This window comes from Notolepis coatsorum (genome assembly GCF_963971535.1).
Source record: "Notolepis coatsorum genome assembly, chromosome: 1".
NCBI classification, from domain to species: domain Eukaryota; kingdom Metazoa; phylum Chordata; class Actinopteri; order Aulopiformes; family Paralepididae; genus Notolepis; species Notolepis coatsorum.
The window spans coordinates 209901854-209915377 of record NC_140165.1 but is presented as its reverse complement, the minus strand read 5'-3'; positions in this window follow the sequence as shown (position 1 = coordinate 209915377).

Genomic DNA, 13524 nt, shown 5'->3' with positions numbered 1-13524 from the left:
GAGGGAACTCTGAAACAGCCCCTAATGTTAACACGAGTAAAGGACAGACTGGCAGTGGACTGCATAATGATCAACTGTAAACGGCAGACCGTTCAGTAGGATTGTTACCTTGCACGGCAACAGGCTTTGCGAGATCACAAGATTGCGCGTGAATCCATCTCGATAGGTTCCAGGTTATACACTTGTGCCCGAACCAACCAATCAGAGTCCTATGAGGAACTATACTGGCAGCTTACGGGTGTGGTTTTAGATCCGATCACCTGCCAAATGATATCTTTTTTAAAGTGCCGGCCCTATTCCAAACGGTTTCAAAGGACGACTTCCCTGTAATGACCGGGCAAGAATGTGGATCCAAGTGCAGACAGGAAACTCAGGTAGCAGATGACGAGATCAGAACAACCCGACGATGGGTTTATTTAATAGAGCGGTCAGGACAGGCACAGAGTATCATGTGGGGATGGCTGGCTGACTACTCTGACACAGACTGACAGAAGATAACTACTATACAAGCAGCGGCTTGAGAATGAACAGACTACATGAAACAGACTGACGACTAAGCACCGACTCACTGAGGGAAACAGACATACAAGTACAAAAAGGGGGTGATGACTGATTGACGGCAGTTGAGGGTGAAGACAGATTGAAGACAGCTGAGGGTGAAGACTGATTGAAGACAGCTGGTGATACACCCAGTGCACGAGGGAGCCACACGAGGACATCTGCAGGACCGGGGTGGAAACACACGAGGAGAGACAAGAGTGAGGCGGAGACAGGGTTAATACTGGAGCCGGACGTCACAGCCGGGACATTCCCACATGGTTCTGTATAACAGACCATCTGGCGGGTCAGGTTAGTAGGGTTGGGAAATATGGACAAGATATCATATCATGACTGAGGTCGGTGATAATTACATCTTATCGTATCATATTGGGATCGTATTGTGATGAAATTATATAGTGATATTATTGTTTGCACACAATTCTGTCATCTGAATGAATGATAACAACCGCATATGAATTCCTCCCAAGATGATGAATGAATCACTGCATTTTTTTTATCCACTTTTTCTCCTCCTATCTTTCTTGTATTTTCCTCCCATCCCAATTTAGTCGTTATGCCAATTCCCCCCTCCCCTTCCTGGTCGTTGCGCGCATTTGCCTCCTACTTGCCGGTCTAGGGAGCCCTGAAGTCTATCACATGCTTCCTCCGATACATAGGAGACAGCCAGCAGCCTCTTTTCACCTGGCAGCGAGGACTCTCATTGGGTGAGTGTAACGCGTGGGAGGGCACACTACCTCACCCAGATCCCTTCCTCGCTGTGCAGGCGCCCTGACCGACCTGTAGGAGTCACTGTTTACAACGACCAGAATACCACCCATCGGCTTCCCTCCCGCTGACACTGCCAATTGTGTCAGTATGATGACCGGCCAAGCCGGAGGCACCGCTGACAGCTGGATTCGATACCAGTGTCTCTGCGGTGGTAGACAGACGCTTAGTCCGCTGCGCTACCCATCCGCCCCGAATCACTGCATTTGTATAGCACTTTTTCTAGACACTAAAATGGCGTTTACAATGTGTAGTACCCAACCTTTCACTGTGCAGGCTCAATGGCTGCCATACCCACCCCGGCACCAGGCACACAACATACACCTCAGTGAGTCGGGACCTCTGTGTTCCACCCCAGGTGAAAATCCGCATAAAATGTATACCTAGGTAAATGGAATATTGCTCCACTTCTACAAGGGCTATTTGCATATTCTTGGTATCTAGGTACATCTATGGACCTCAGTGAATGTATTCACAGTGTCAGAAATATTGTGTCTATTACTAGGCTTGCTTAAATTGTGATGAAACAAAGGAAAATATGAATTATGATTTTTCTTTGCATCTTTGACAGTGAATAACACCATGATAATAATGACCAGACTTAAAAAACTGCCACTGACCTCGTTCAGTACCCTCTTGAGATCATGTGTACAAAATATCTAAGGAAATTAATAAAGGGAAGATGATAAAACCGAAGGTTCTGTAGATACAGTACTGAATTCTCTTGGATTTAGTATCACCAGGCGTGCATAATAACAGATAATGATATCTACTGTAATTTACTGTCGTTTTTTATTTTCCTCACAGTGCAACCATTTTGAAACTAATTTCAAATCTAATTGTTCCTACATGCTAACAATAGGGAGGAGAAACTAACTGTGTTTCAATATTTGTCAAAAACGTTACCTTTTGTGGCTTATTATCGCGAATTATTATCGTTATTGACATATTCATAATTCAACTCTGAACTTTGAACCTAGAACATAGAACTTGAAGGGAAATGCAGTTTGGAAAAATTTCAACACTGATCCACAGCTATGCATGCCCTCGACAAAATGGCTGCAAAAAAACTACAATTCCCATGGTTCAACATTTTCAAAATGGTCGCTGTCTCGGATTATACTTCAGAAAAACGAGAAGGTAAAACGATATAATGACACTTTTAACCTATTGCTAAACTAACGTATTGATGATAATATACATTCTACATGCTTTTGTGACATGTTAGTGATCTTAATACTTGAAAACGTTTGATTTTAAAATCGCAAATTTATTGCATCTGTTAGGGTTTGACAACGACCCCAAACGCTAACGACACAAGAGAGTTGGATTCAGAGTTGCCAAATACGAGGGCTTGTTTATTTGGTAATAAGAATAAGTGAAACAGGGAAAGCAGGTCAACAAGAACAGGTACAATGAACAAGGGGCAAAGTTCTGCTGCTCTGCAGCCTCTCCCGGAAGGGTAGTCTTGGGAAGCAGGAGCAGACCTCTGTACCGCTCTGCAGAATTCTCACGGCGGATCTCTCAGATATTGTGCAAGACCGAGAGAGGGAGAGAGGGAACGAGTCAGTGACAGAGCAGACTTGAAACGAGCAGGAGGACAGGGTGTAATATTCTTCGTGTTAACAACACAGTGATGTGCAATATTCCAAAAACAGCCCAAGTGAATATCTTCATGTAAACACACAGTGAGCAAAAATCCAAACACTGTCCAAATGTGAAATAATATCTTCGTGTAAACACACAGTGAGCAAAAATCCAAACACTGTCCAAATGTGAAATAATATCTTCGGCGTGAGCAAACACACAGAGGGAGGTGGAAGATCCCAAAAATATTATTCCATAATGGAAAGAGCAAACTCGATAATGGCTGGGTGAGTGACTGTTTGACAAAAAGGTGGTAGACTTCAGTGTAAAGGTTACACACGAAAATCGGAAATAGGTCAAGACAGTCAATCTAGAAAAACTCACCCAGACGAGCTGCGTAAAGGAACAGGAACAACAGAGGAGGCGAGCGCGCGCCACGGAGCAGGTATCCAAGCGAAGGCTTCTAGGAATTCCTGGAGAACAGCACAGTGAAACAGCAGCAACGGGGAAAAACATCCAGCGACAAATCAAGACGATCCAACAACTTAGGGTGGGGAAAACGGGGTATAAATAATGAGGGATCGATTGATTGAAAAGCAGTGACAGCTGGGGAATGTGATTGACAAGCGTGGGGAAGTGAGAGAACCAATCAGCGACGTCTCAGATGACGTCAACGGGGAGAAACGTGTGAACGAGGGAATTGAAATACTTGACAGAAAAAATGAATGAAAACAAAGCGAGGGTGGTTAAAGGAACAGAACGAGTGAGAAAGCAAGGACAGAAACCTCACAGTACCCCCCCCTCCACGGGAGCCACCCGGCGACCAGGCCGACCCGGCTCGTCAGGATGGGCCCGATGGAAGTCGGTGATCAAGCCGGGATCCACGATGAGCTGCCGGGAGACCCAGCTACGCTCCTCAGGGCCGTAACCCTCCCAGTCCACCAGGTATTGGAACCCTCGGCCCCGCCGACGAACGCCCATCAACCGGCGGACCTGCCACTGGGGGTGACCATCCACTAGCACAGGAGGCGGTGGATCAGGAGCTGGAGGCATAAGGGGACTGAGGGAGACGGGCTTAACCCGGGAGACATGGAACACGGGGTGGATATGCATGGATGCAGGAAGCTTCAGGCGCAGGGCCGCCGGACTGAGTACCTTCAGGACCTCGAAAGGACCGACGAAGCGAGGGTTGAGCTTCTTGGCCGAGGACCGTAGCGGGAGGTCCTTCGCGGAGAGCCACACCCTCTGCCCAGGGCGGTAAGTCGGCGCGGGAACCCGGCGCCGGTCGGCACCACGACAGGCGCGCTCAGATGTCCGGAGCAGCGCGGTCCTGGTGATCTCCCAAACGCGACGGCAGCGGTCGAGGTGGACCTGCACGGAGGGAACTGCCACCTCCGTCTCCAGTGCGGGAAAAAGAGGGGGCTGGTAGCCCAGGGAGGCCTCAAAAGGGGAGAGGCCGGTGGCGGAACTGACCATTGAGTTGATCGAGTATTCAACCCAGGGAAGGAAACGGCTCCAGGATGCCGGCCTCTCGGCTGCCACACACCGAAGAGCAGACTCCACGCTCTGGTTCATCCTCTCCGTCTGCCCGTTTGTCTGGGGATGGTAGCCAGAGGAGAGACTGACCGTTGCCCCCAATCCCTTGCAGAAAGCCCGCCATACCTGGGAGGTGAACTGGGGCCCCCGGTCAGAGACGATGTCCTGGGGAAAACCGTGAAGGCGGAACACGTGGTGCGTCAGGAGGTCCGCCGTCTCGGCTGCTGAGGGAAGCTTGGAGAGGGCCACGAGGTGGACCCCCTTGCTGAATCGATCCACCACGGTCAGAAGGCAGGTGTTCCCCTGGGAGGAGGGTAGACCAGTGACGAAGTCGAGCGCCACATGTGACCACGGACGGCTTGGAACGGGAAGTGGCTGCAAGAGCCCGGAGGGTGCCTGGTGAGAGGCCTTGCTGCGGGCACAGACCGCGCAGGCCAATACGAACTCCTTGACGTCGTTCCGCATGGTGGGCCACCAGAAACGACGAGCCAGGAAGGAGAACGTGCGATGGACGCCTGGGTGGCAGGCGAACCGGCTGGTATGGCCCCACAGCAGTACCTGGGACCGGACAGAGTCAGGGACGAAGAGACGGCTCCTAGGGACGTTGCTTGGAGCACGTTGGAAGCGTAGGGCACGCCTCACCACACCCTCGATGCCCAAGGTGATGGCTCCAACCACTCGGGCCTCCGGGATGATGGGAGACGGGTCCTCAGAGGGTGGAGCCCCCTTGGAGTGCATCCGGGACAGGGAGTCGGCCTTCGTGTTGCGGGAACCGGGGCGGAAGGTCAGCGAGAAGTCGAACCGACTGAGGAAACTGGCCCATCTCGCCTGCCGACCGTTGAGGCGCCTGGAAGCGCGGATGAACGTTAGGTTCTTGTGGTCCGTCCAGATGGTAAAAGGCTCCTCGGCACCCTCTAGCCAATGACGCCACTCCTCCAGAGCAGCCACGACCGCCAGTAGCTCCCGATTGCCGGTGTCGTAGTTCCTCTCGGCGGGGAGGAAGCGACGCGAGTAGAAGGCGCAAGGATGTACCTTCTGGTCGGAAGGAGAACGCTGGGATAGGACAGCGCCCAGGCCAGAATCCGAGGCGTCCACCTCCACGATGAACTGTCTCTTGGGGTCAGGGTGGAGCAGGATAGGAGCGGAAGTGAACCTTCTCTTGAGGGAGCGGAACGCAGCGCATGCCGCTGGGGACCAGTCGAACGGCAGAGCGGGGGAGGTCAGCTTGGTAAGAGGCTCCGCCACTTGGCTGTAGTTCCGGATGAACCTTCGGTAGAAGTTTGCGAACCCGAGGAAACTCTGTAACTCCTTCCGAGTGGTGGGTTCCGGCCAATCCTCCACAGCCTGGATCTTGCGAGGATCCGCTCGGGTCAAGCCCTTCTCCACGATGAAGCCCAGGTAGTCGACGGAGTTGGAGTGGAAACGGCACTTCTCCGCCTTGACGAAGAGCCGATTGTGGAGGAGGCGCTCCAGCACCCGGCGGACATGCAGGATGTGTTCCTCGAGGGTCCTGGAAAAGATAAGAATGTCGTCCAGGTACACCACCACGAACACCTCCAGCATGTCACGGAGGACATCGTTCATGAGTGCCTGGAATACCGCCGGGGCGTTGGTGAGGCCGAACGGCATCACAAGGTACTCATAGTGGCCCCTGGGGGTCTTGAAGGCGGTCTTCCATTCATCGCCCTCACGGATACGGACAAGATGATAGGCACTTCGGAGATCCAGCTTGGTGAAGAACGAGGCCTGGGTCAGTGGCTCGAAGGTGGAGCTCATGAGAGGTAGGGGGTATTTGTTCTTGATGGTGATCTCGTTGAGCTGACGATAGTCGATGCAGGGTCGCAGGTCCCCATCCTTCTTACCAACAAAGAAGAACCCGGCCGCCACCGGGGAGGAGGAAGGCCGAATGAGTCCTGCTTCCAATGACTCAGAGATGTAGAGATCCATCGCCTTCTTCTCCGGGACAGTCAGACTGTAGAGGCGGCTGCCGGGAAGGGGAGCCCCTTGGCGGAGGTCGATGGCGCAGTCATAGGGGCGGTGAGGTGGAAGGGACTGAGCCCTGGTCTTACTGAATACCTCCATGAGGTCGTGGTACTCGGGAGGAATGGACGAGGGATCCGGGGGCAACTCACCAGCCGGTCTCCGGGGCGGGGGACAAGACGCCGCCTGTAGACAGCGGGCGTGACAGGAGGAGCTCCAGCCCCTGATGGTACCGGAGGACCAGGCGATGTGGGGCTCGTGCAGCGCGAGCCAGGGCCTACCCAGGACCACCGGGACAAGGGGGGATTGGGTAATGAGGAACTGGATCCTCTCTACGTGGTTCCCAGCAATGGTCAGCAAGACTGGGCCGGTCCGTTGAGAGATGTCGGCCAGGCGGTGTTGGTCCAACGAAAAGATCTCCAAGGGCCTCACAAGGGACTCAAGAGGTATGTTGGCTTGGGTGGCAAACTCGAAGTCGAGGAAGTTCTCGTCTGCCCCAGAGTCGATGAGGGCCTCCACCGTGGCACGTTGGTCCCCCCAGGCCAGGGTGACGCTCATCAGATGGTCAGGTGGTGCGCGGCGCTGGGAATGGGAAAAACGGCTCACCAGGATCTCCCGGGGTCTTGGTGAGCCCGATCTTTTGGCCGGGTAGGGCAGTCGGCGATACGGTGTCCCGCACCTCCGCAGTAGAGGCAGAGACCGGACCTGAGCCTTGCCTGACGCTCCGCCTGGCTCAGATGAGAGCGTCCCAGCTGCATGGGTTCCTCCTCGCGCCCCGGACGGGGAAGCCTGTAACCATCAGTAGTGTTGGGGACGGGGCGTCCAGGAGTCCGGGGTGCTTCAGGAGGTGACAGTCGGGCCCTCTCGCGCCTTCTCTCCAGGAGGCGTCCGTCAATACGGATGACAAGGCTAAACAGCTCCTCGAGGGAGTCGGGCACCTCCCTGGTAGCGAGCTGGTCCCGGACTGCGTCACTGAGCCCCCTTATGAAGGTTAGGCGAAGAGCAGGTTCGTTCCATCCACTCTCCACCGCCGCCAGTCGAAACTCCATGACATAGTCCGTCACCCTGCTGCTCCCTTGTCGGAAGGTCCCCAACCGGGCTCCAGGGTCCAGACCTCGGGCTGGATGGTGGAACACTCTGCGGAGCTCCGCCACGAAGTCTGGGTAGGAGAACAAAAAATCTGCTTCCATTGCCCAGGAGGAAGTGACCCACTGGGCAGCATGGCCTGAAAGTAGGTTGGTTATATAAGCCACTCGGGACCCATGAGCAGAAAAACGGCTTGGTTGATGACGGAAAACCAACTCACATTGCATGATGAATGTGGCACACTCCTCGGGATTACCGTCGAACAGCCGTGGGACGGAGAGAAGGGGTTCCCGAGGTGCGAGATCTGCTGGGGCTGCGGGGAATGTTCCTGAAGGGTGTGAGAGATGAAAAGTATTAACGGCGTCGCCCAGCGAGTTAAGCTGGGCGAGAATCTCGGACTGTTGTCCCGCCATAGCGGCCATTGAACCCTGCATAGGCAGGACCTGGTCCCTGAGGTTCTGCACCGCAGCCGCAGCCCGCTCTAGTTGGAGACCGTGATCCCTGGTCAACTCGACTTGAATTGCAAGTGCGGTTCTGACCCCCTCTGTGTCGGCTGGGGTCGTCATTGTGGTTGGATCGTAATGTTAGGGTTTGACAACGACCCCAAACGCTAACGACACAAGAGAGTTGGATTCAGAGTTGCCAAATACGAGGGCTTGTTTATTTGGTAATAAGAATAAGTGAAACAGGGAAAGCAGGGCAACAAGAACAGGTACAATGAACAAGGGGCAAAGTTCTGCTGCTCTGCAGCCTCTCCCGGAAGGGTAGTCTTGGGAAGCAGGAGCAGACCTCTGTACCGCTCTGCAGAATTCTCACGGCGGATCTCTCAGATGTTGTGCAAGACCGAGAGAGGGAGAGAGGGAACGAGTCAGTGACAGAGCAGACTTGAAACGAGCAGGAGGACAGGGTGTAATATTCTTCGTGTTAACAACACAGTGATGTGCAATATTCCAAAAACAGCCCAAGTGAATATCTTCATGTAAACACACAGTGAGCAAAAATCCAAACACTGTCCAAATGTGAAATAATATCTTCGTGTAAACACACAGTGAGCAAAAATCCAAACACTGTCCAAATGTGAAATAATATCTTCGGCGTGAGCAAACACACAGAGGGAGGTGGAAGATCCCAAAAATATTATTCCATAATGGAAAGAGCAAACTCGATAATGGCTGGGTGAGTGACTGTTTGACAAAAAGGTGGTAGACTTCAGTGTAAAGGTTACACACGAAAATCGGAAATAGGTCAAGACAGTCAATCTAGAAAAACTCACCCAGACGAGCTGCGTAAAGGAACAGGAACAACAGAGGAGGCGAGCGCGCGCCACGGAGCAGGTATCCAAGCGAAGGCTTCTAGGAATTCCTGGAGAACAGCACAGTGAAACAGCAGCAACGGGGAAAAACATCCAGCGACAAATCAAGACGATCCAACAACTTAGGGTGGGGAAAACGGGGTATAAATAATGAGGGATCGATTGATTGAAAAGCAGTGACAGCTGGGGAATGTGATTGACAAGCGTGGGGAAGTGAGAGAACCAATCAGCGACGTCTCAGATGACGTCAACGGGGAGAAACGTGTGAACGAGGGAATTGAAATACTTGACAGAAAAAATGAATGAAAACAAAGCGAGGGTGGTTAAAGGAACAGAACGAGTGAGAAAGCAAGGACAGAAACCTCACAGCATCACTCATAAAAATATGAATATATGATCATAATGTCAAAAGGGGTCGGTACCGACCCCGTGGGGGGGAAACAGGTTAAAGGAACATGCCAACATTATGGGAAATGCGCTTACCGTCTTCTCCAATGTCAGACAAGAAGCTCGGAACTAGGCAAAATCTGCATATGGCTCGCTGATAACAAACTATCATTACACATGGGCAAAACAGAGTCCATTCTCTTCGGTTCAAATAACAAACTCAGCAAGACCGACGGCTTCTCAGTTACAGTGGGTGATAATATTGTCACAAGGAAAGACGAAATTACCTACCTGGGTTCCATCCTAGAGGCAAATCTTTCCTGTGACAAAATGGCATCCAATGTAATAAAAAAAGTCAACCAACGAACTAGATTCTTGTACCGGATCTCCTCTCTGGTAAACAAGAATACCCTGAAGACTCTGGCAGGAGCACTCATTCAAGGGTACTATGACTATGCGTGCACCTCATGGTACCAAAGCACCTCAAAGGCGCTTAAAACAAAATTACAAACACCACAAAACAAACTGGTCAGACTACTACTTGACCTGAACCCCAGAACCCACCTCACCCCTGCCCACTTTGACAACCTAGGATGGCTTAGAGTAGACGACAGAGTACAGCAACTTGCAATGGGCCTGGTCTACAAGATACACTATACGACCGGGGTGCCCATGTACATGTCAAAATACTTCCCAAAGGTCAGTGAATACCACAACCACTCCACCAGAGGAAGCTCAACAAATCATGTTAAACCCAGATTCGGCTCAAACAAGGGACTGAACACGTTTCGCAATTATGCCACAACAATGTGGAACGCCCTACCCAAAGCTGTAAAGGAATGTGAATCCCTGCCCACATTCAAAACCGCTCTTAAAGAGCACCTACGGGAGGCTGCAATTCGAAACTGGCCACCGTAAATGCCCAAAACCCCCACCACCTCCTAATAGACAGTCTCCTCCCCACCGCATGTATATATTCCCTCCCCGCCGTATGTATATTTCTCTCCCACCCACCCACCCCCTCCTAATGTACAGTCCCCTCCCCATCATATGTATATACTCTGTCAGGATCTAGGGGTAACAGTACTGTATATTGGAATACCGTTTATGTCACAAATGTATCAGTACTAAATACCTATATGTCCCTATGCCATAAATGTCATGTATGTTGTGTATGTCATAAATGTCTATATGAATTGAAAATGGGGGACCCTGATGGAAACAAGACAAACGTCTTTCTCAGGTCTGCATCCCCTTAACCAGTGGCGGCCGGTGGGTACTTCGCCACTAGGGGCGCTATACCAAACATTTTGCAAAATGCAAACATGTACAGTACAGTACCACGCAACACTCATGGCAAGACGTGAGCGATTCGACTCACGCTCACGGCAATGAATCGGCTCTTATGAACGAGTCGCTCAGCTGTTACTACAACAACACACAACCAGTCAAATAAAGTATAGTCTAGACTCTAATTCACAACTTGAAACACAATATATAAATAGAAAAGTTAGAAACAAAACTCGCCCGTCTACAAACACAGGCAGATCTCTCCCTCTCTCTCTCACACACAGCGCGACGTGGAATCGATTCGTTACACAATCAGACCTATTATATACCAAGAATAACTTCAGTATGAGTACAGGGCTGTACACATATTTTGCATATTGTTAAACGAGCCAAGGCTAGCTATTAAACTATCGATATGAATCGAAAATCTGGGACCCTGATGTAAACAAGACAAACGTCTTTCTCTGGTCTGCATCCCCTTAACAATTGTGTTTATTGAGCCGTACTGTATTGTACCCATTCTGCAATCTGTTAATAGAGTTCTCATTCATTCAAACATAGACGATATTGAACAAGCCATAATCCACGTATTTTCAATCCGAGAGAGCTGCAGTAGTTAAATCAATGAGCCATCGATAAATAAACAATCAGCAATGTCTCGCTTCATGAATGGCCAGCAGTAGTACTGCTCCTAAAAAAACTATTTACAAACGTTAACGTTAAGCAGAGAGAGAGAGAGAGAGAGAGAGAGAGAGAGAGAGAGAGAGAGAGAGAGAGAGAGAGAGATTTCTTCAACCTCGAACCTAAATTCCTTAGCAACCCGTGTTACCAAGTAAACAAATCACGGAACGATAGCCTAGTACTACTAACGTTAGCTCCCAGAACGATAGCCAGTTAGCCCGCACCAGCCTAGTACTAGTACTAACGTTAGCTCCCAGAACGATAGCCAGTTATCCCGCACCAGCCTAGTACTAGTACTAACGTTAGCTGCCAGAACGATAGCCAGTTAGCCCGCACCAGCCTAGTACTAGTACTAACGTTAGCTGCCAGAACGATAGCCAGTTAGCCCGCACCAGCCTAGTACTAGTACTAACGTTAGCTCCCAGAACGATAGCCAGTTAGCCCGCACCAGCCTAGTACTAGTACTAACGTTAGCTCCCAGAACGATAGCCAGTTAGCCCGCACCAGCCTAGTACTAGTACTAACGTTAGCTGCCAGAACGATAGCCAGTTAGCCCGCACCAGCCTAGTACTACTAACGTTAGCTGCCAGAACGATAGCCAGTTAGCCCGCACCAGCCTAGTACTAGTACTAACGTTAGAGAGAGAGAGAGAGAGAGACTCACTGTTTAGTTGAAACGTCCAGGGCAGGAGAGCTTGATAAACGTGTATACTCCGCCATATAGCTTGTTAGCCAAGTGTTAGCTCAGCTGAGCTCGTCGACGTTAGCACAACACTCAACAAGTACATTCCTTTGTCCATTTCCGCTCGAACAGACTACCTGGCGTTCTATCGCCATGCTCTAAGACAAACTCTAACCTTAACCAACTTTGAAAGAGTGCCTAAGCTTAACAGTCTAAAGAACTTGCAGTCACGGCACGGCACGCTCTAAGACAAACAACAGTCCTAGTACCAGGAACCAAGCTAGAAGCTAGAATTGGAACATTAGAAATTGGATTCGGCCAATCAGAGATCGTCTCTGTGAAATTCTGCCATGGAAAAAAAATACTGACGTCGGCCAATCAGAGAGCGTCTCCGCGAAATGCGGCTATGGAAATTCTCACGGAAGTTCACGCTGCTTTCTAGACCGCTACAAATCGCGCTCGGATTCCAACATAATAGTCATATTTCAACGCACAACGCCGTATGCACTGATTGGCTGTGACGGAGACAGCGATCAAACTGTGACGCGCACTCAGAGCGCTATCGCGTATAGCCCGGGCCGAGAAATACAAAAAAAAACGTGATGTCACTTCCTGCTCTGGAAAACGATGTTTTTTTAATTTAGATAATAACGTTATATTGTGCATTGGAAATACAAACATACTTAAAATGAGTAAATATTATTAATTTTAAACATGTTTATATTATTTATAGGGCTATAAAACACAAAAACGAAAAAGTTTTATTGTCTTCTTCTCTGATTTAACAGCAGCTGGCCAGCAGGTGGGTCGGCGCCCTAGCGCCCCTAGTGGTAGAGCCGCCACTGCCCTTAACAATTGTATGTATTGAGCCGTACTGTATTGTACCCATTCTGCAATCTGTTAAATAAAGTTTTCATTCATTCATTCATTCATATACCAATTCCCTCTCTGTGCATTGAGTAGAAAGCTATCTGCCCACAAGCTAGCCTAGCTTAGCATAAATTAATGGAAGCGGATACCGACCACTAGCCTAGCTCTCCCAGAGTTTTAAGCTAGGCTAGTGGTCCGTATCCGCTTCCATTCATTCGTAAATTGGTATCTATATTCTTGTCTGACTCTGGAGAAGTCGGCGCATTTCCCATAAGGTTGGCATGTTCCTTTAATGTTGTCATCCGGAGGGGCATTGTTACTGCCAAGTCCAGAGGACAGTGCTCCTTACTGGACAACAGTGACCCAGCCCAGGGCACAAAAACCTCAGAGCCTTCAGATCATGATCCTGGAGCCCTCCTCATGTAGCTCAGACAAAATTAAATCTTCAGTATTTAACGGAATGTTGTTTGAAAATAACCACCTTTTTTTGTATATATCACACTTTACATTGTCATGCAGTCCAATGTGATGGACAGAAATACATTTTTTATTTATTTTTCATTTTGGATACATGAACAGCATATATCATGATATACAGTATATTGGGTCTCATTCCCGAATGGATTTATGACAAAAGAAAACAGACAGGTTTCTGCCAATTTAAGACATATTAGCGCTAGTAGCGCAATTCCCCAAATGTTCCTGAGATCGGATTTGGCCGTGGCTGAGAGCAGAATTTAAGAGTGCTGAGGAGCACACTTATGATTGATTGACTGATTGAAAATTTT